The following is a 23526-nucleotide window of genomic DNA, read 5'->3' as shown; positions in this document are numbered from 1 at the left end:
TGTGATGCGAAACGATGTGTTGTACGGTTTGAATGAGAATTATCGTTACGGAAGGAAGGAAGGAAGGTATTGTATTATAGAGACTTGAAACTTTTGCAGTTCATTCGTCTCTAGCCTTGAGAAAGGCCCTTTGAAAAATCTACTCTACTCTACTCCAGCGCTACCACCTCCGCCCTCTTGCCTTGAGAAAGGCACTCGATCCCTCGCCGTCCAGCTCGTCCAGCAACGATGTTGTCCAGTCGGTGTCCACACAAAGAATGATCGTTACGGCAGCGGAGCGGGGATTTTTAAGCTGACTGGCTGGCTTGAGAATTACGCATGTGTGAGACTGCGACCAATGTTTCGTTCATTTTTTTCTTTTTCCTTTCCAATCGTGCTTCATTGTATTTCGCTGCTGCTGTGGTTGCCCGTTTTGGTCGGTACGATTTGAGGAGCACAAAATGGACCAATCAAAAATGGGCACATAGTGCATTTGGACAATGCTTGATATTTCACAATTATTTAATTATTTATCTCAAGAAAAATGAAATGTTATTCGTTATGATAGATGCGTAGATATATTTCCTATCAATTGATGAAAAAACCTTTGCGATCTATTGAGAAATGCTCAAGTTATAAGCGTTCCAAATCTTGCATTTTTTCCTACTTGTTCAGTGCCTAGATTTCCATTTCACCCCCTATATCTTCCGGTTAGACGTAGTCCTACGTCAAAATATACTTATATCGCACACCCGTGCGGTTGAATTAGAACGGTTCCCAGCGAACCGCGTGTCGATCGTACAGCACAGCTGCAACGGTGTATGGCTCCACAGTGCGATGATGATTTCGATGACGATGATATGGCGATAAACACGCCAGCACACAGCGCCCGCGATGCAGGTCTTCTTCCTTCCGCTTTGTTTGCTTCACACTATTGCTTTCCAAAAATCCCGTTTGGGTGAAACAATTATTTCACCAGCAGCGAAAGTAACGGTATCGCAACAGTATCACAAGATAACGGTATCACCAGACGGGAGAAAATACACCCGGCGGCCTCGACTTCACGAAGACGAATGTTGATAGTGCATCTTGTACCGCAACAAATCGTAAAAAAATCATTGAAAATAATTTTTTTTTGTCTTTGGAATTTGTTTTTTTTTAATATTTAGATCCATTACCCAGTTTTGAAGAATGATTTGTTTTCATAATTTTAGAGCCTCGCATTGTGCAACGAGTGAGATAGAATGAGATAGAGAGGGTTAATGAGAGAGGATGTGAGAGCGAGTTAGATAGAATAAATAGAGAGGGAAAACGAGAGAGAATATGAGAGCGAGTGAGATAGAGAGAGAGTGAGAGCGAGTGAGGTAGAGAGAGAGAGAGAGTGAGAGCGAGTGAGGTAGAGAGAGAGAGTGAGAGAGAATATGAGAGCGAGTGAGATAATGTGAGAATGAGTAAGATAGAGAGAGAGTGTGAGTGAGTGAGATAGAGAGAGAGTGAGAGTGAGTGAGATAGAGAGAGAGTGAGAGTGAGTGAGATAGATAGAGAGTGAGAGTGAGTGAGATAGAGAGAGAGTGAGTGAGAGTGAGTGAGATAGAGAGAGAGTGAGAGTGAGTGAGAGTGAGTGAGATAGAGAGTGAGAGTGAGTAAGATAGAGAGAGAGAGTGAGAGTGAGTGAGATAGAGAGAGAGAGAGAGTGAGAGTGAGTGAGATAGAGAGAGAGAGAGTGAGAGTGAGTGAGATAGAGAGAGAGAGAGTGAGAGTGAGTGAGATAGAGAGAGAGTGAGAGTGAGTGAGATAGAGAGAGAGTGTGAGAGTAAACAGTGCAATCGTACATATCATGTCCGAGCTACAGCGGAAGTGGAGGCGCGACCAGCATGCGGATAACGCCTGAGCATAAAAGATGAACAACTGAGATGGCTGTAGTACCGGATAGTACCCCCCGAGAGCCGCCGTGACGGAGTGCGCGTCATGATGGAGGGCACTACCTAATCGGCGCTCCGCTGGGAAGAGAAATCCTGCGAGGGTGACTGTGACGGGGCGCGCGTCAAGTTGGAGGGCGCTTCCTATTCGGTACACGTCTCGACAGGTTACCGGATACTGCCGTGGAGAACAGCAAAAATGATTGCTTGGCAACGCCTGATCGTGGCCTGGATGGAGAAACACTGCGAACATTTCGAAGGAGCGAGCATCAAGGATGAAGCCATGATCAAAATGGTGCATACCCCACGAGAGTAGCTGTGACGGAGTGCGCGTCATGTTGGAGGGCACTACCTAATCGGCGCTCCGCTGGGAAGAGAAATCCTGCGAAGGTGACTGTGACGGGGCGCGCGTCAAGTTGGAGGGCGCTTCCAAATCGGTGCACGTCTCGACAGGTGATAAACCCCGCGAGGGTGACTGTGACGGGTTGCGCGTCATGTTGGAGGGCAATTCCTAATCGGTACACGTCTCGACGGGTACGCGGATGCCAGCGAAGAGGACGTAAGCGCAGCGAACTGAAAAGCGAATAGAGAGGAAAAAATATTGAGAAAAGGGAAGGACAACGCTAGTCAGCGTTGAAAACTCGAAGAGTGCATGAGCACAGCCACCCCCTGAAGTAGTCGCCTAGATGTGGTCCCAGGGGGAACAAGGCAACGAGTAGAGGGCTTGGTTTTTGTGGGTGCGATCCCCACTCGACGTCTGGGTTAACCCTTCCCAGATAAGGCTGGTAGAGCGTTCCTCACCTCTATAAAAAAAAGAGAGTGAGAGTGAGTGAGATAGAGAGAGAGAGAGAGTGAGAGTGAGTGAGATAGAGAGTGAGAGTGAGTGAGATAGAGAGAGAGTGAGAGTGAGTGAGATAGAGAGTGAGAGTGAGTGAGATAGAGAGAGAGTGAGAGTGAATGAGATAGAGAGAGAGTGAGATAGAGAGAGAGAGTGAGATAGAGAGAGAGAGTGAGATAGAGAGAGAGTGAGAGAGAGAGATAGAGAGAGAGTGAGAGAGAGAGTGAGATAGAGAGAGAGTGATAGAGAGAAAGTGAGATAGAGAGAGAGTGATATAGAGAGAGAGACAGGGTAAGAGAGAATGTGAGTTAGAGGGTAACAAAAAACGAGAGAGAAATACGTTTAAATATGTTTTTACAATAGCTCTTCTTGTGAACCTTGTACCAGGAACCAAAAAATTGAAGACGATGAAAAATGGAAAAATATTGTTGTACATTCAAATATAAATTAGATAAGTACCAGGTTTGAACAATTTAAAAAAAAAATTAAGCCGCATAATGCTCTTCAAATTCTGAAAAATACCATAGAAATGATTTGGTTAGGAGGTACTTTTTACTTTTTACCGTATCCAGCCAAGCCCTTTGCAATGAAAAATTTGGGACGATGCATTTGGTCAGGATATCCGAAGAAAGATTGATCTGGGATGTTTGATGTAGAAGAATTAATTAATTTCAGAGTATACCTTCACTGATACATTTACTTCATTGTAGGTGAAACCGATGAAAGGTACAACCATAATTAAGGTCTACATTCAACAATTCCGTTGATAATCTAACGAAAAAAGGGTGAGAATAATAAGTCAATAAAAATAATTTCTGAATAATAAACAATTAGGATTACTACAGACACAATGTCCTAACACATCTTTCTCCTCATTTCGAGAACCCAAACTCATTACCGAATGAAAAATTCAACACACGCTACAGCAACCCCATCCTTTCCTATTAGTTTATCATTATCGCCCATCTCTGCGGAGTGTGTTTCACAGTAACACTTCCCCATTTTCTCCGGTGTATTTTTAGCTATACGCTCTCAACACCACATTCACTTCCAACTCCATCATGTCAGAGCGCATAGAAACTGACTTGGGTCGGCAACATTAGTATAAAGGAAACCCAGAAAAAAAGCTAATGCTGGGCATGACAAAAATATAATACAACCTGTTGGTAGTTCTCTTCCGCGATGAAATTTATTGTTGTGAGGATGGATACGTCGTGTTGTGATGCGGAGGACGACCAAAGCACGATGGGGTCACACAGCAGCTCCAGCGTTGATAACTGATCCTATAATAGCCGCATGGAAGTGATGCGTCATTCGCGCCCCTGCCTGGTCTGTCGCCACCACAACGACCCGCGCGATGGGCGATGGCGACGACTGATGGTGATTACCGCTTCCAGTTCTAGTAGGAGACATATTTAGATGCTAATGTCTAACCTCCATCGGGGGCTCCCCAAAAATTAAGGTTCGATAATCCGAACTGTTGCCGCCAACCAGAGTGCGCGCGTGTTCGCCTCTATGCCTTCATTTATGCTGATTGCTGTCGGATTTCGGATGGGCTCTTTCTGCTGCCCAATGATACAGTCTGCTAATAGAATGCAAATTAACTTTATCGTGTGATGATCAATGTTTGAACTCTGACCGAGTCAAAGCGAGGGTGGATGAAGCAGTGGTGCTCTATTCGAGTCGGAACTCTATAGCATGCAACCATCTGCCGGGTCTGATTTCGTAGCGCTTAGTTTTAACCCAAACCATTTCGGATTGCTATTTGTTGAATAGGATTATGATCACACATATTTTATTCAATGTGTCAGTGGATTTCCCAATCAAGTTAATCTCAGAACAGACACAATCTCAACAACATTCTAAAATTCTAAAGAAAGTTTTTTCTTTTTCTCTCGCTATGGACTACAGCACATAGTAGTTCCCAAGTTCTATTGCCACCACCCATGCTAACACTAAACCATTTCCATTACCACACACTCCACAGCACAATCAGGTGCCTCTATTTGCATATGAATCACCCTCGCTAAAACCCGTTACAATGTAAGCATGGATGGACAATGACGGTAGAAAACACGAATGGTGCAAAATGATGACGACTGAAGGTGGTGATGTTCTATTTGTTTCTACATCCCGCATAATCTTTGAGCGCATATCGGGACCAGGTGGTGACGACGACAACCACAAAGTAGCGTGTGGTATGGCACCGTGTGTTGTTTTTTTTTCGTTTTGTACCAAAAGGGTGCAACGATGCGTCAACTCTTCGCCTCGCAATACATCTGCAGGAGATACATTGAACTTTTATACCATCGTCCGTCGAGAGCCAAACTGTGCAGTCAGGTAACTCGTGGGTATTTAAACGACTATTTTGCACTATATATCGCATCGGCAGTTCGGGTCTGTGAAATGTGGTTTTCTGCTCGTTGGAAGGGAGTGATTTTTGTTTATTTTTTTATGTTTAAACAGGGATTCTCAAACATTTTTGGGCAAGAGACCCCTTTTTCGGAATGAAATGCTACGAACGACCTGTATAGCCATTTTTTTCTCAAAAATTGTACTTTTATCTTATTCATACAAAATACTTACCAATTCAAGAATACGGATGCAAATACCTTGGTAGATGGAAAGACTCAACAAAGGTTCTGGGAGAAGATTCATTTGAGTGCACAGGAATGTCTTCCAACTTGTGGAGCGTGGCAACATCCATACCTCTTACGCTAAAGGTCACGAGTTGAATTTCCACTCCCGACATTCTTCCGAAATGAAAGTAAAGTGATGAACCAGCCAAAAAGTGTTGAAGGTCACTCTAATACAGAAAAAAATGTCTTCCGGGGCTATACGAAACGTTTGAATAGACTGCACTAAATCATAAGCCCTGCCCTGCATCAATTGGAGTATAGAAGATTTTTTGAAGAAAAATTGTCTATTGAAAGACATTTTTTTTTTAATTCAGTGCCACCTTTCATTTTCAATATATCTTTAAAACAATGATGTTTTTTTTTAATTTTTAAAGAGACTTTGTCTAATGTGGCATTCGCCTCTGTAAATTGATTAAATTTTATTTTGTGAGTTTACAGTAATTCACATATGATTGTATAGTTTGATGTCTTTTAAAAATTTCAGTACTTTTTCTTCCATATTGTTGTTGTTACTTAAGATATCCCATATATTGTTTGGTAGTCCGTTTCGTCTCCTTTCAATAGCGTATTTACAGCAATCGAGTAGTAAATGGTTCACAGTGTTTGGTTTGCTACAGATGTCACACATCGCGGGAGGTTTCCTCTCGAACAGATGCTTTTTGTTGAACCAAGTATGTCCCAGACGCAATCTGGTCAGTACTATTTGCTCTCGCCTAGTTTTTCTGTCCTTCCATCTCGTTATGGTACCTTTAATAAGTTTTGAGCCTCTCGGATCTGCGTTGTTCCAGATAAATTGATGTTTTTGCCACAAAATCCTTCTACACCAGCTAACTGCATCTTGTGCGGGAACCGAGGAACAAATCACCTCCGCATTTCGTCCTTCGCGAGCCATGTCATCTGCCTTTTCGTTTCCGTCGATTCCCATGTGGGTGAAGATACCAATAAAAAGATACCAATAACTTTTAATTACAACTGACATTTTTTGTAGCCGATGATAAGACAGTTTTATCATTTAAATTAGAAGCACACCATCCTACGAGAATATTCTGAAATGGTGGAGTGTTGGAATTGACCTATCTGGTCATGGGAACCATTTGAAATTTCAAGAAATTCACGAAAATGGACAAGTCCTAAGGCTAATATTTTTCGGAGGCGATAGAATGTCAATTTTATCATTTGAATTAGAAGCATACTATCCTCCGAGAATATTCTGAGATGGTGGAATGTTGGAATTGACCCATCTGGTCATGGGAACCATTTTAAATTTCAAGAAATTTACGATAATGGACAAGTCCTAAGGCTAATATTTTTCGGAGGCGATAGAATGTCAATTTTATCATTTGAATTAGAAGCATACCATCCTCCGAGAATATTCTGAGATGGTGGAATGTTGGAATTGACCCATCTGGTCATGGGAACCATTTTAAATTTCAAGAAATTTACGATAATGGACAAGTCCTAAGGCTAATATTTTTCGGAGGCGATAGAATGTCAATTTTATCATTTGAATTAGAAGCATACCATCCTCCGAGAATATTCTGAGATGGTGGAATGTTGGAATTGACCCATCTGGTCATGGGAACCATTTGAAATTTCAAGAAATTTACGATAATGGACAAGTCCTAAGGCTAATATTTTTCGGAGGCGATAGAATGTCAATTTTATCATTTGAATTGGAAGCACACCATCCTCCGAGAATATTCTGAGATGGTGGAGTGTTGGAATTGACCCATCTGGTCATGGGAATAATTTGAAATTTCAAGAAATTCACGAAAATGGACAAGTCCTAAGGCTAATATTTTTCGGAGGCGATAGAATGTCAATTTTATCATTTGAATTAGAAGCATACTATCCTCCGAGAATATTCTGAGATGGTGGAATGTTGGAATTGACCCATCTGGTCATGGGAACCATTTTAAATTTCAAGAAATTTACGATAATGGACAAGTCCTAAGGCTAATATTTTTTGGAGGCGATAGAATGTCGATTTTATCATTTGAATTAGAAGCATACCATCCTACGAGAATATTCTGAGATGGTGAAGTGTTGGAATTGACCCATCTGATCATGGGAACCATTTTAAATTTCAAGAAATTTACGATAATGGACAAGTCCTAAGGCTAATATTTTTCGGAGGCGATAGAATGTCAATTTTATCATTTGAATTAGAAGCATACTATCCTCCGAGAATATTCTGAGATGGTGGAGTGTTGGAATTGACCCATCTGATCATGGGAACCATTTTAAATTTCAAGAAATTTACGATAATGGACAAGTCCTAAGGCTAATATTTTTTGGAGGCGATAGAATGTCGATTTTATCATTTGAATTAGAAGCATACCATCCTACGAGAATATTCTGAGATGGTGGAATGTTGGAATTGACCCATCTGGTCATGGGAACCATTTAAAATTTCAAGAAATTTACGATAATGGACAAGTCCTAAGGCTAATATTTTTTGGAGGCGATAGAATGTCAATTTTATCATTTGAATTAGAAGCATACTATCCTCCGAAAATATTTTGAGATGGTGGAGTGTTGGAATTGACCTATCTGATCATAGGAACCATTTAAAATTTAAAAAAAAATCCACGCGAATGGTTGAGGTTTATGGCAACTATTTTTTGTAGCCGATGGAATGACAATTTTTTCATTTTTGACTTAGACGACAGGATTCTATCTCGTTTCTGAAAGGACTCAAACTGGACAAATAAAAATACTTCAAGTTAAAAGGTAATATAAAAATTTATTGATGAGACTTAAAAATTATATCATTTTAATTTTCGAACATATTTCACATTGTTTTGTAGATGGAATTTTTAGCACCATATTTGGGGCGCATCTACTGCAACACCTCCGTCCACATGATTGACATGACAAAATTAGTGATTTCAAGCTGCTGCAGTATAAACAAATTTTTATTACTGCTGTATTTAGGAGTTTTATTTTGATTTGTTTCCTCTCAGAATCCATGTTTCCTAGCCCGGTCAACGGTTTCTTCAAAAGAAAGTTTTGTGCATATTTAGCTACATATACACCACAGTTGTAGTCGTCGTTTTGCTTGTCGTGCGCAATATTTTTCGAGCCGCTTTGCCAATTGGTTGAATCAAATGGTTGATTTTTAAGTCTCCGAATAGAGCTTACTGCCTTCAAAAATTCTTCTTGTACGTCCTTCAAATATGGGGATGCTGTTTCGAGAGGATCTAAATAAAAAGTTTCTCTATTCATAAAATCAGCAATGAAGAGAACCCAATGGTTCCCTCTTCCAACTTGCTTGGTGGGTGCTTGCCCAGCTCTAACATTCAAAGGAACCACCCATACTCCCGATGTATTGGTTAGAACTGGTAAAACATAATCTCGTTTCCTATCCAATACTTCTTTTAGTTGAGTTGTATCAAACAAGTTTCTCGACATGTAAGTTGATACCAATTTTACGCTTTCGACCTCACATTCTTTTATGGCCACTGCAATTATCGCATCTAAGGTTTCTCCATCCATATATGTATGTGCATCGAGCGTTTGAAGCATTTCTGAGCTTACAATCATACTACTTACTCCTATGCTCTCATATTCTGAAGGAAACTCACCGAAATACCATTTGGTGGTAACTGGAAATTCAAATCCTTTGTCAATGAATTGATGAATAGAGGACAGATTACAGGTAGTTTCTAAATCTTCTTCTAATGATCTTTTTCTGTTGTTATCACTGTTTTCCTTTGAATCTGGGTGCTTCTGTGTTGATTGTTCAAGTTGTGTGTTTAAGCTGTTAGTTTCCTGCTTCTTTTTCTTCTTGAACAAGTGGGTTGAAGCATCTTTTTGAAAGTATGGACTATGCCATTCGTCCTCTATGTCTTCTACGTTTCCGACAAATCTGTCATATTCTGCGATTCTATCATCTTGACGTTTTTTAGCATTACTTATTCCTTTATCAGTAGCGTATATATCTTCAATGTCAAAGTCGGAAAAGTGGAACAGAGATTCAATATACGATTGTAGTTTTCGAAGAAAATGTGTTATTCTTTCGTAGAGCTGACCTTTCATAACATTGTGTTTCAATGTTCGGAAGAAGCTTTCAACCCTTGCGTTTGAAATAGTATCCGGATTCGAGTCAATTTGAGATACTATTATATTTGACCACAAACAAACCACAGGCATGTATTTTTTCAAGGCGACATCTTCCAAGAATCCTTTGAAATACAGTGGGTTCTGTGATCCTTGGCTGAGATCATCTATTTGTTTTAATGTTGTTTCAAATGTTTCTTTTAACAACGCATAAAAAGGCGATCCCAAGAAGATTTTGTCCTCATCTTTTTTTAGAATTTCTGGTTCACCGATGCCAGTATAATCAAATTTACCAGCGCTTTCTGAATCGAAGCTTGTTCTATCATTAATTTTTGCATCTAGTTCTTTTAGTGATGTCTCAAGCATTCGGTTCTCATTTGCAGATCCAAAAATGCATGTCATAATGATAAACAGATCGATTAAGTCCACTAAGTTTGTAGCACGTACAGCCAATCGCATACAGTCCATGAACTTATGTTTTATGTTGATTGGAGCAGATTTCAAGTCCTTAGAAACTACATTCATGAAATGACTGTAGCATAAATGAATGATAGTGAAATTGAGATTGAGTTCTCTTATGCAAACTTTATAACAATCTCGGATATACTCTGGTAGTGTATGGTGTTGATTATTAAGAGCCCGTATCAATCCACCAATCAGTGACCAGCTCCAATCAACACTAACAATTCTCGCTATTTTATTCAATTTATTCATAGAGCTGCCTGACTCGTACGAAGCACGAAATATATTCAACCAATTGTGGAAGTCTACTGTTTTTTGGCTTTCAGTCACAAAGGTTGTTACGGGTACACTAAAATTTGACCGGTAATTGTATGCGACCAAAACATATATTTGAACACGCTTCTCAGCTTTTGAATATCGTACAACCGATCCAGTACCATCCATGTAGAAAATAGGACTGTAAGTCTTGTTTTTTCTCAGCTCTTTGAACATTTTTGTATTAAAACAAATTACACCAAAGGGCTTTCTAAACACATTTTTGATATAAGATCCGTTATCCTCAGACATTTTTATCAAATCTTGAAAATCATCAATATCCCTGTTAAGCTTCGATTTAGCTTCACTGCTAATTTTTTTCAATACATTTTTGCTGACAATGTCTACCTTCTCGAATGGTTCCCTTTTTTTCTTTTCGTTGATCAACTTAGTTCGTAATTCAAGTGGTTTTTGGAGCTGCAGTTTTTTCATATTTATGTTTCTTTTTACTCCTTTGCAATATGCCGCTTTCAGGTTTTCCCCGTGTATCAGGGTCATAGCGACATTAACATAGACATCGACTTTATATATGTTATCACCATCCGTAACAGAAACAATTTTGAAACGATAAGATCTGCAGGTCTTGTGAGCGCAGACACCATAAAATAGCCAGCCAGATTTGTTGCAATTATGAGAATTTATATTGATTATACAATAGATATTGAATTCTTCATATTTGATTTTTAACAAATCTTCTAAGGCCACTATAAAAGGCCTTCTATGCTTTTGTTGCTTATATTTAGCATCGCCAACCTTGGTTTTGCTTTGCATTATATTATGTTGATCATAATGTTTACACATTTCAATGTTCTTCTTGTTGATGTAAAAAGAACACTCGTAAATTGAAGCACCACTATAAAGTCTTTTTGTGGCAGTTGCCCCACATTCCGCAACCTTGACATTGTATTTGATCCTGTTACTGTTGCCTTTTTCTTTTATCTCTTTTCGTAGGTTTTCAAAGTCCGTTGTATTGAACACAATTTCAGTTACATCTACATCACTGCTATAAGTAGTATCTTGTGATTTGGTCGATCCTTCAAGATCATTGGTATCAAATGAAACAATCGAGTCTTGCATGTCGTTCGTTGATCTCTCTTGCATTTGACTTACTGATGTTTCAAAAATGCGACATTCAATTTCTGGAGCATTAAGTTCCATTCCTTTCTTACATACTTTTGCAGGAAACTCGACGGATAATGATTTTATTTCGACACGCGATAAATCTGTTCCTTTCAATAAAAATCCGAATGGAGGTTGCTGAAGAATAATACATATTAATACATGAATAATTAATTGGAAATGTCATCTTACTTCGTTATCTTTTCCCGTATTATCAACGCCGTCAAAAGTAGTACTTTGAGAGTCGGCCAATTCCTCGAAATCGTTTGTGTCAAATGATACAAATGATAATGTTCTTGTTTCGACACGTGAAGGAGATGAGTTTGTTTCGGACATATGATCTGTTTTATTTAATAAAAGCTGCTAAATAACAACTATTAATACATGAATTAATAAATAGAAATGTCATCTTACTTCATGAACTCCAACGCAGTCTTGTGGCAAGCAGGCACTTTCATTCTCAAAAGAACATTCTTTGAAATTATCGATCTATAAAAATTTGAAGTTACTGTATGGCGTGACTATTTCAAAGCAATTTGATATTTTACACTTACGTTATGACTTTCAGCGGCAATTGAATGTTCAATATTCTGCGGAAATGATTTCACATTGAAAATTTCAAAATAGTTTTATTAATTTCAGGAAGCTTATAACAATTATAAGGGTTCTCACCTTTCGTTCTGCACGATACTTCTTATATGTTGGATTACAAGCGAAGTTATTCCTAACTTTTTTTAAGTTAGGTGCGCATTTTTCGTTTAATCCCATTTCTACAAGAATTTCTTTCAGATTCTTAGAATTCAATTCGAATAGCTCATCCAACTCTTCTCTAGCGATCAAATCATTCGCTGCATCCCAACAATTCTGCAAAGTAATCTCAGGAGCAAACCGTTTTACGGATTTTCGATGTTTCATTAGAAGGCTTTTGATTACCTTCATACTAGGATAGTTCGTTTTATCTAATCCCATACGCTCCAAAATTACTTGCATGTTCTTAAAATTTAACTTGAAATCATATTCTAGGCACTTGGTTGAAATTAAACTGTTAACCGCTTCTAAACACATCTCTAAATTAATTTTATAAGAGGATGCCATCTTCACAGTACACATTTCTCAATCCTTATAGTACTCCGGTTGGAAAGGGTCTGACTAAATTTACTGTAGGAAAAAACGACACTAGTTTTCAAAGTCCAAATTTTCACTATAACTTTCTCTAATGGTTTCTAAATACACGTGGTGAATAAAAACTTATAAAGATGGATCATATGCTGCTCTGCTACTTTTATACTCCCTGAAATTGGTGGGGTGTTTGTCCTGTCGGCTTCGCTCGGATAGCTCGGGTGATATTCGTTTGTTGTGTTGATACTGCTTTCATCTCACTTTCGCACGTCTCTGGGTGATGCAATGGAATGACAGGTCATGTCGCAACACGTATGCGCTCGCTCCGCGTGGCGCAAACAGTAGATATTATCGTCTATTACTGCTATTAATCACCTAATATTATTCTATACACTAACTTAACGAACCAAAAAAATAAACACCCTTATTCTTGTTTTCGAACGAACACAAAACGTTCGAAAGAATGCCTCATTCGTATCCTTGGTTTCGTACGAAAGAAATCTATCCGTTCGAACATTCGAACATCGTTCGTTCGAACGAATTGCCCTATCCTCGTTTTCGTACGAAAGTGTTTTTTCATCGGTCAGTCAAACGACACTTTTGAGTAGCGAATCAGATGAAGCGTAGAAGAAAATTTAATCGATGTTTACGTTTTTGTGGTTTATTCAGACGCATAAAATACTCAAATTGATTTTCTCTAATGTTTATTTTAATTAGGGTGGGAAATTTCTATAGAAGCAGATAAAAAATATATAGACATGATTTCTTGATCTGTCGATATTTTCAATTTCGCTGCCGGAGAAAATCGTTTGGTCGTCGAGGATTAAATGAATTGCTGCTCGTTTGTGTTGAACAGGTGAACAATAATGGCTTGAGAGTTTTTAACCTGTCCTCAATTACCATCGCCAAGGTTCGAGCCATACAAATTAATAGTTTAGTTAAACGTTTTGTTTCTGAAAAAAATAATACGTGAAAATTGATGATAATTACTTAGTAGAATATCGACATGCTGAAATTTAAACTGCTTAGCCGGATGATTTTCAATTTTTATCCGTTGAATCCATTCCACGTACCGTGTTTCATCCCTTTTGATTATGAAATGATATTCCTGGTCGACATCTCTTCTTATAATAGGAAACAACGGAAATTATGTGACTGTTGGATTTCGCGTTATGATCATAGGCTTTAGTATCACTAACGCAAATTTCTCCATATTTTCATACCAATTCGTTCAACTTTTCAGACCCATTTATCATTGGGTTCTGGTGGAAACATTCAGAAGCTCTTTTAATAATACATTTAAAGAACATGTAGCAATAGTTTCTATTCATGTTTTTAAAAAGTGAACTCAGGGGTATGAATGCCACACAGAAAAAAGCGCAATTTTTATTATGAATTAATTTTGTCGTAATAAAATTTTTACTGAAGTCATAGATTAATACAAACTGAACCTACCTCAATTTCCATGCATTCGTCGGATTCCAGCTGTATTCCACTTTCAATATCATCACAACTCATCGCAATCGTTTCATTGCCGAACGAAAATTCGCCACGGCGCAACTCCGCCACCGAATATTTTCATTACGATTCGGCGCTAGAGTACGTGCTCCCGTGGCCGAGTGGTTAGCGTCCCACACTATCATGCCGGGGGTTCGGGTTCGATTCCCGTTCTGGTCGGGGGATTTTTCGTGAAAGAAAATTCTTCCGGCTTGCACTGTGGTCACGCGTATTCTAGAGCTTGCCCCTCCAGAGTACATTCAAGGCGTGTTATTCGGCATAGAAATCTCAACCAAGCACTACTAATAAAAATGACGCAAGTAATGCTGCGTTGAGAAGGCAAAAGTTTCACTGGAACGGTAGTGCCATCCAAGAAGAAGAAGAAGCTAGAGTACACAACTTCACTTTGGTGACTTAAGATAATAGCGCTGACTTAGTATTTTTTTTATTTTGCGCTTTTTTATGTCGAAATATTTTTCAGTGTTGATCTTAACGCCTACAGAAAATGTATAGCAGACCAGGAGACAGACACTTCTGTCGTCAAAAATTTCGGCGGTCGACGCCATATTTGAAAATGTCGACGCCGGTTTTTTTCAACAAGAAAAATGGGGCCAACGGCGACCGCCGCTAGCTTATTTTTCTAGTTGACTCGATCGGCTACGGATGTTTTTAGTTCATTCAAGTCTGTTCAGAAGATCGGGACTATCCTGTACCGCCTAGTATGGAAACGACCCCGTGTTAACACTAGATTTACCAGCTATTTATATATACCTATTTCTACCAGCACCAGTCAAAATGACTGGTGTATAAGAAAAAATGAATATTGTGGTTCCAGTCTGTACTATTACTTATCAAATGGCGAAAATAAGTTGAACAATATTAATTGTGATAGATAAATGGACAAATAGACATTGTCAAATAACAAAACACTTAATTGTTTACAGTTTGTTGCTCACAATAGATTTTGCAGTGTATACACTTTCTACATAGACTTTTTTTGCATTTATTGCAAATATTTGTAGTCTTATTGTTATTAAAATATTCTATTTGACACCATTTGCGTACAGAAACAGTGCCATTTGTAGTTGGTATATCAGCTTCGTGTGGTATTTGCCTTGAAGTCTGATATTCTGAAGCAAGTTCTTTTGCTAATTGAAACAGAAAGTCTTCTCGTGAGATATTTTCTCCTGTTATGTTTTGTTCAATATCCAGCTATTTCTTCCGGCTGAAACTAAATTATTGAAAAACAGTTGAAGTGGTCACCTTCTGGAACCTGATTTCCATTCGATCAGTGACATCGACGCCAAAATATGTCTGGTTGCCAATAGAAGCGCGTATCGTTCCAAGCAACGAAGTATTTTGAGATCTTAATTTTAACGCCAAAGGAATACTTGTAAAAAATATCAGTTTTACGCTCCTTCATGGTATACGGTTCAAGAAATTTCATTACGACAAATTTGCATAGGGGGATTGATGCATTTCGAGTCTCGCTTTTTCCTAAATAAGGAAAGCCATTTATCACATATTTCGTCTCTACATCAGACGCCAATTAGAATTTTATGCTAAATTTATGGGGTTTGTTTGGAAAATACTGAGTAAATCTGCATCTGGCCTCCGATGGAAAAAGTTGCTTATCCCCGGTAATATAAGTTCATCCCCTGTTTGAAGCTATTTCCTTCGTACGCCCCACGCGCGCACAATATTGCAAGAGATGCCTTCAATTTTTCTTGTGTAATTGTCCACTTTTTTCCAAAACTCGAGAGGCTTCTAACTCTGTACAAATTCGTATATGTTCCAAAATATGGTTATCAATCAGTAATTGGAACGCACTACTTAGATTCCCGTTCATAATATTTCTTTCAGCATGTGCTGTTGGACCGTGTACATCTTTGAAATTACTATGAACTAGTAATCTACCAGCAACACCTCCTTCTTCAATTCTCGTTCAAATAGTTCCGTCTAAAGCAATTTCAGTTTGCTGATTTGGTACGCTTGATTGGAATTTTTACGCAACCACTGTCGCTTGGCTCATCTATATTGTCATCATCAGGAATTTCCTCATCACTACTCTCGATAATAGCACTGTTATCATCACTTCCTTGAGAATCAATTTTTCTATCTAACAAATCATCGCCGCTGTCGTATAATTCACTTTCCACATCTGAACATTCCAGAGGTATGCTGGTTGCATTTTCTAAATATGCAGAACATTTTCAGGGGCTGACAATTGCTGTCAAAATATGTTGAAATTAAAACGCTCTCATACATTTCTTCATAGAAACATGCACCAGTCAGTTTGACTGGTACTGGTTTAAATGTCAATAACAAAAAAATATATTTGTTAGTAATAAATATTAAGTAACATTAAGTTTATAAAATGTTTTTTCTACTTATAGCTACAAAAGTCATAACATCATTTCGGAAAGCAAATGTAATATGTCGTAGGAATTTTAAATTGAAATTGCACGACCAGTCAAAATGACTGGTCTGGTAAATCTAGTGTTAAATAAGTTGCAAGTGGTTGCTCACGGAAGTTACGAAGGCTAAATTCGCGTTCAGTGGATTCAGTAGTAGATGTATATGTATGACAGAAGTGGAGAAAAAGGAATGAAAATGAACAATCGATCATTACCAGAAGTGATGACAACGCGGTTAGATCCAGGAAAAAATCAATACAGTTTTTTTTTATATAATTACGCCTAATTGATCTACTGATTGTAGGACGTATTCTATTCATTTAAAGTGAATACTCACGGGAAAAAGTATGGCGAAATAAGATTTAAATTAATAACAATTTGCAGAACAAGATATTTTTCTCTAGGCTCAATCTGAGAGGAGAACTTGAATTCCATTACTCAGTGGGTTAGGTATTACCTCTGACTACCAAGGAGTCGCAAAGAAAACCCTATTGTAAGATTTATATCACTTGAAAGCATACGTTTACTTATAATAAAAATACTTCAGCTTCAAGTCGTCTGAACGAGACTGATCTGAGGAGGTTTCTTATTCAGAAAATCGGAACAAAGTCGAATGATTAATATCACTCGATAATAGTCGATTTCAACTTTTTTTTCGTAAATTTAAGCCGGGAGTCTCGAGTCATGGTTAAGAAGTGTTCTCGATGCATCGATTTCGCGAACTGAAAATTAATATCGACTAGCATTTCCGAAAATACTAGACTATCCCATGTTGTAGGTTGCTCAACCGATCAAAAATTCGTTTCCTCATATATTTTCTCAAATATTCTTAATTTTTTAAGCACTTTTTTGTGAGAATATGATGAGATTTTACAATAAAACATGAAACAATATTTTGGAATGGGTTAATCACGTTTTGGAATCGGCGCCTATCCGGCTCGACTAAGAAAATCTAGAACTGGACTATAATATTGATCGGCTAAATTTTAGAGAAACTTAGTTTATTCGACCCAAAAAATTATTTTCTTTTTGAATATTTTTTCATTGACCGATGTAATATTTGGTCCAGAGATGTAAGCTGATTTACATTTAAGCCGCGATTCATTAGCCATCGAAGCAAATTAATTGGTCGACTTAAGCTGACTTTCTTGTTATGAACGATCAATTTTTGAAGCCGCCATTCAAATTCAAAAACGATTATTTTAGCAGTAGATGCCGGTTTGATGACTAATGGAAAGACTCGTGTGTCTAATTAAAATGAAAAAAATGTCATTCCATCGCCTCCAAAAAATATCAGCCTTAGGACTTGTCCATTTTTGTGAATTTCTTGAAATTTCAAATGGTTCCCATGACCAGATGAGTCAATTCCAACACTCCACCATCTCAAAATATTCTCATAGGATGGTATGCTTCTAATTCAAATGATAAAATTGACATTCTATCGCCTCCGAAAAATATTAGCCTTAGGACTTGTCCATTATCGTAAATTTCTTGAAATTTAAAATGGTTCCCATGACCAGATGGGTCAATTCCAACATTCCACCATCTCAGAATATTCTCGGAGGATAGTATGCTTCTAATTCAAATGATAAAATTGACATTCTATCGCCTCCGAAAAATATTAGCCTTAGGACTTGTCCATTATCGTAAATTTCTTGAAATTTAAAATGGTTCCCATGACCAGATGGGTCAATTCCATCACTCCACCATCTCAGAATATTCTCGTAGGATGGTATGCTTCTAATTCAAATGATAAAATCGAAATTCTATCGCCTCCAAAAAATATTAGCCTTAGGACTTGTCCATTATCGTAAATTTCTTGAAATTTAAAATGGTTCCCATGACCAGATGGGTCAATTCCAACACTCCACCATCTCAGAATATTCTCGTAGGATGGTATGCTTCTAATTCAAATGATAAAATCGACATTCTATCGCCTCCAAAAAATATTAGCCTTAGGACTTGTCCATTTTCGTGAATTTCTTGAAATTTCAAATTATTCCCATGACCAGATGGGTCAATTCCAACACTCCACCATCTCAGAATATTCTCGTAGGATGGTATGCTTCTAATTCAAATGATAAAATCGACATTCTATCGCCTCCAAAAAATATTAGCCTTAGGACTTGTCCATTATCGTAAATTTCTTGAAATTTAAAATGGTTCCCATGACCAGATGGGTCAATTCCAACACTCCACCATCTCAAAATATTCTCGGAGGATAGTATGCTTCTAATTCAAATGATAAAATTGACATTCTATCGCCTCCGAAAAATATTAGCCTTAGGACTTGTCCATTATCGTAAATTTCTTGAAATTTAAAATGGTTCCCATGACCAGATGGGTCAATTCCAACATTCCACCATCTCAGAATATTCTCGGAGGATAGTATGCTTCTAATTCAAATGATAAAATTGACATTCTATCGCCTCCGAAAAATATTAGCCTTAGGACTTGTCCATTTTCGTGAATTTCTTGAAATTTCAAATTATTCCCATGACCAGATGGGTCAATTCCAACACTCCACCATCTCAGAATATTCTCGGAGGATGGTGTGCTTCCAATTCAAATGATAAAATTGACATTCTATCGCCTCCGAAAAATATTAGCCTTAGGACTTGTCCATTATCGTAAATTTCTTGAAATTTCAAATGGTTCCCATGACCAGATGGGTCAATTCCAACATTCCACCATCTCAGAATATTCTCGGAGGATGGTATGCTTCTAATTCAAATGATAAAATTGACATTCTATCGCCTCCGAAAAATATTAGCCTTAGGACTTGTCCATTATCGTAAATTTCTTGAAATTTAAAATGGTTCCCATGACCAGATGGGTCAATTCCAACATTCCACCATCTCAGAATATTCTCGGAGGATGGTATGCTTCTAATTCAAATGATAAAATTGACATTCTATCGCCTCCGAAAAATATTAGCCTTAGGACTTGTCCATTATCGTAAATTTCTTGAAATTTAAAATGGTTCCCATGACCAGATGGGTCAATTCCAACATTCCACCATCTCAGAATATTCTCGGAGGATAGTATGCTTCTAATTCAAATGATAAAATTGACATTCTATCGCCTCCGAAAAATATTAGCCTTAGGACTTGTCCATTTTCGTGAATTTCTTGAAATTTCAAATGGTTCCCATGACCAGATAGGTCAATTCCAACACTCCACCATTTCAGAATATTCTCGTAGGATGGTGTGCTTCTAATTTAAATGATAAAACTGTCTTATCATCGGCTACAAAAAATGTCAGTTGTAATTAAAAGTTATTGGTATCTTTTTATTGGTATCTTCACCCACATTCGATTCCCTGGTGACCAGGAACCCAGCATAGAATGATTTGTTTATCCTTCATCTCTTTTACAATTTTTTGAATGAAAGGATGATGCAATTTCCCTTTTTCTATCTCCTGTAAGCAGCTTGCAGAATCTGTGAAAATTATGCTTCTATTTTGTATTTGCCTTGTAGCTTTCGCAATTGCAAAAGCTTCGGCGGAATAAACGGAACATTGATCACCAAGGCTTCCACTAAGCCGGTAGTTCGGGCCTACAATTCCAACTCCAACTTTGGATTGTGCTAACGAACCATCTGTGAACCAAAGGTCGTAATCAGCGTATTTTTTTCCACTAGTGATTGAAATAATTTTTGGGCTATCAGACGTCCTTGACCTGCTTTGACCCGTTTTTTCAAAAACCAGTCGATTTTAGGACACGCTTCATACCAGGGTTTACCTAGCTTAGTGTGGATTTTTGTGATCATCGGGAGTTTTTGATTGGTTAGAACATTAAGTGCTTGATTGGTTTTCTTCCATATTGTTTTGGTTGTAGCCTTTTCCCTCTCCATGATTCTACAAGCCTTTTTTGCCAATGTTAAGGTTGCTACAAATTCCCATGGGAGCCGTGCTGCTTCGGCCATCATCGATTGTATTGGAGTTGTTCGGAGGGCACCTGATGCAATCCGAATGACAGCATTATAGGTTGGAGTAAGTTGGATGATGTTTTGCCACTTGAGTACCTCAAGTCCATAAAACAATTTGTAGAGAACAATAGCGTATCCAATTCTTTCGAGGGTTTTCCTGTCAGCCCACCGAGAAATTGCTTTCAGCAGATTTAGTCGACTTCTGCAGTCTTCGATCAACTTTTTGGTGTAATTGTTGAACAAGCATCTTCTGTCGAATATCACACCAAGAATTTTTGTGGTTTTTGGCCTTTGGAGTTCAACTCCGTCCAGGTATATCTTCCCTCCGTCAAGGTGCCATTTTCGGTGTTTTTGTAGTTTGCAGCAATGCATAGTTGAAGACTTATCGACCGAGATTTCAAACCCTACGCTAGAAGCCCATTTCGAGATGGCTTGAACTGCTCTCTCCAATTTTAGGCGCAAGTGTTTAACCATTTTGCCTGTAGCAACGACCACAATATCGTCAGCATAAACGAACATACGGACGTTCTTAGGAGCAGCACCAAAGATAGGATTGATTGCCAACAAGAATAGTGTCACAGAAAGCACAGACCCTTGGGGCACACCATTTTCTTGAATTTTTGCTCGCGATAACGATCCTCCAAATGATGTTATAATATTGATAATAATGTACCATTATTCTTGTTCCTCTGTCCATTTGATCTCCAGCACACTCACACTGCACACTGCAATCGCCTACATTACAGTTATTGCTGAGACAGCTCTATTCAGTAATTTACTTTACGTTTAAAAGAATCTCGGGCGATTTTGTTAGCTCTTTACTTTTTGACGTAGGACTACGTCTTTCATTTCTATACCGGGGTGTAAAATCAAAGTTTCGAAAACGAAAGCGTTACGCCGGAGACCGAGATTTTGAGCGTTAATAGCTCCTAAACAACTGAACGAAATGGTATGATAAACACTTCATTCAAAAGATAAAATGTCTACGCGTTCTATACTTGTTACTTTTTGATCCAAAAACTTGTTTCAATAGTCTTAAAATTGCTTTCAAAACAGGCTATTGAAATCACCAATAGGTATATAAGCGAGCGCCGCTCGGATATCCACTCAGTTCTAATTGAACAGCGATTGGAGCATGTTGTCGCTGTTGTGGTGAAGCTCTTCGTTTATCATGAAAGCGCGGATGAACGGTGTCACCAAGAGCCTGTTTGTGCACCTTAGGCCAGACGTGAATCCACCAGGAGGAGAGTGATGCCACAAACGGTTCCCCGGGATGATCTCGAAGCAGCCGCTACACACACACACACATACACGCGCGGAATTCTTTCCGTTTGGATGCCATTCAGCATCGAGAAAGATCCGGAAAATAATCTGCCAGTTCCTCTGGGAATTTAAAAATACATTCATGTGAAAGAGTTTATTTGAATGTTTTCTATCCATGTAACACTGTGACCAAATGTAATACATTTGGTTTTGTGATTTTTCAATCAATTGCAATTAACAGGATAGCTTCTGAAGATTATTCTTCCGCATCAGTAGGATATTTTCGTATACAATATTGGATGCATAAAACCTTGTACCTCCAACGTAATGCTCTCGTTTTCGAAATCCCCCAAATATTCATTTATCCATTCATTCAGAATGGATTCAGATTCAACTTCCAACAAAGGATCACTGAATCAACGATAGTCCTACGTAACCATTGCGGTTATACCATAGATATAACCCACTTTCTGTTTTTCTTCTTCTTCTTCTTCAATGGCATCAACATTCCTAGAGGAACTTCGTCGTCTCAACCTAGTACTATTTGGGTCATTTTTACCACATGGGCTGAAAAGTCCCTTGATTTTTTTGACAGATGGCGCCACTAGAAAATGAACAAGATTCATTTCGAGAGGTTCATTTGTCACTAGCTTATGTGTGAAATTTCATGACATTTCATTTATTTGCTCACAAACTACAATTTTTCAAGTGTCACTACCAAAACATTCGTATAGAAAATAGGAAAAAAGAAATATCGTGTTTTGATCAAACATTGTTTTTTGATGGGAAAAACTCCTGAACAATCAATGCAGTGGTTGACGAAATGTTATTCCACTTCTGCTCCTTCGAGAACAACAGTTTATCGGTAGATTAGTGAATTTAAAATGGGCTGTACAAGTACCGTGTATGCACTTCGCTCTGGAAGGCCAAAAGAGGCTACGAATCCAGGCATCGTAAAACAAGTGTTTCGACTCGTTTTGAACCATCGTAAAGTTAAGTAACGCGAATTAGCTGAGGTCGCAAGCTGAATAGATATTGGTTATGGGCTGTTTTTAGCGAGTGATATCAGTGTACGGTGATTATCAGGGATGCCAGGTGATTTTTTCAAGTGTCTTCACATGATACGAGGGGATGTCTTCACAGTCATGTCGGAGGAGGCTGGAATTGTTATATGGCGCATTCCATTAATTTTGCTGGGGTTTTCAGGTTTATTTCAGTAGATATGAACGAACAATATATTGCGCAGCTACGAACTAGATTTTGTGAGTTTAGAAGTGATGGTTGGCTTGATGGGTCGTTGATTGAGTGAATGTAGCCCCCGTTCTTCCATAGGGACGGAGCTTCGATAGCTAGATTTGTATGTTTCAGTATCGAGGTTTTGGTTGTAACTTAGACCATATCCATGGGACTTATTGTTGAGATGGTATGAAGCCGAAAAGCCTTCGATTTGTGAAGTGTTCGTTTGAGGGATCTGGATTAGCCTGTTGTATAGTATAGGCCCAGTGTAATAATAATACAGTGTCACAATCATTCGAATTCTCGCATCCGCGCTCGATGAACTGGTGTCTTTTAGAGACAATGTATATTCAGACCGCATGAAGTTTTCCGGAATTTGAAGTGGAAATCGCTCGTTTGTTGAATTCATTCTCTATGCTACTGGATTTTCTGCTTGGAAAGGTTTGAAAAAGGCCAATGAATGACCCCGAGACAAAAGTCTCCGTTGATTGCTGGGAGCAAAGGTAGACGGGTGACACTTATATAAAGGCTAGCGAATGTCACTGAGACAAAACCCCTACATCTTTTGATGATATTTTCTCCCAAAAGTTGGAATTTTATGGAAATAAAATCTCTCAAAAATCCACATACGCTAGCATACTGAAGTGTCTTCACATACTTCGTAATGTCTTCAAAATGTTTTCACATAATCCAATGTCTTCACAGTAGGTCAAATGTCTTCACAATGAAGA

At 38.4% G+C, this 23526-nt stretch overlaps 1 protein-coding gene and 1 long non-coding RNA gene across 4 annotated transcripts in view; one reads left to right on the top strand and one right to left on the bottom strand.

Moving 5' to 3' along the window:
• Positions 1–23526, top strand: part of LOC129780562 (GTPase-activating protein CdGAPr) — a 197467-nt gene that overhangs the window by 30666 nt on the left and 143275 nt on the right. The window lies entirely within an intron of this gene.
• Positions 11206–14841, bottom strand: LOC129780563 (uncharacterized). Of its 2 annotated transcripts, none has more exons than XR_008743959.1 (3): positions 11748–14841; positions 11526–11696; positions 11206–11471 (listed from the first exon to the last, which is right to left on the bottom strand). It is a non-coding gene; the product is annotated as an uncharacterized LOC129780563 (long non-coding RNA). The 2 variants fall into 2 exon arrangements; XR_008743958.1 differs by having other exon boundaries at positions 11526–11693.

Source organism: Toxorhynchites rutilus, chromosome 3 (assembly GCF_029784135.1).
Source record: "Toxorhynchites rutilus septentrionalis strain SRP chromosome 3, ASM2978413v1, whole genome shotgun sequence".
Taxonomy (NCBI): domain Eukaryota; kingdom Metazoa; phylum Arthropoda; class Insecta; order Diptera; family Culicidae; genus Toxorhynchites; species Toxorhynchites rutilus.
Note: the sequence above shows the minus strand (reverse complement) of the source record. Positions and strands in the feature narration are given on the sequence as shown.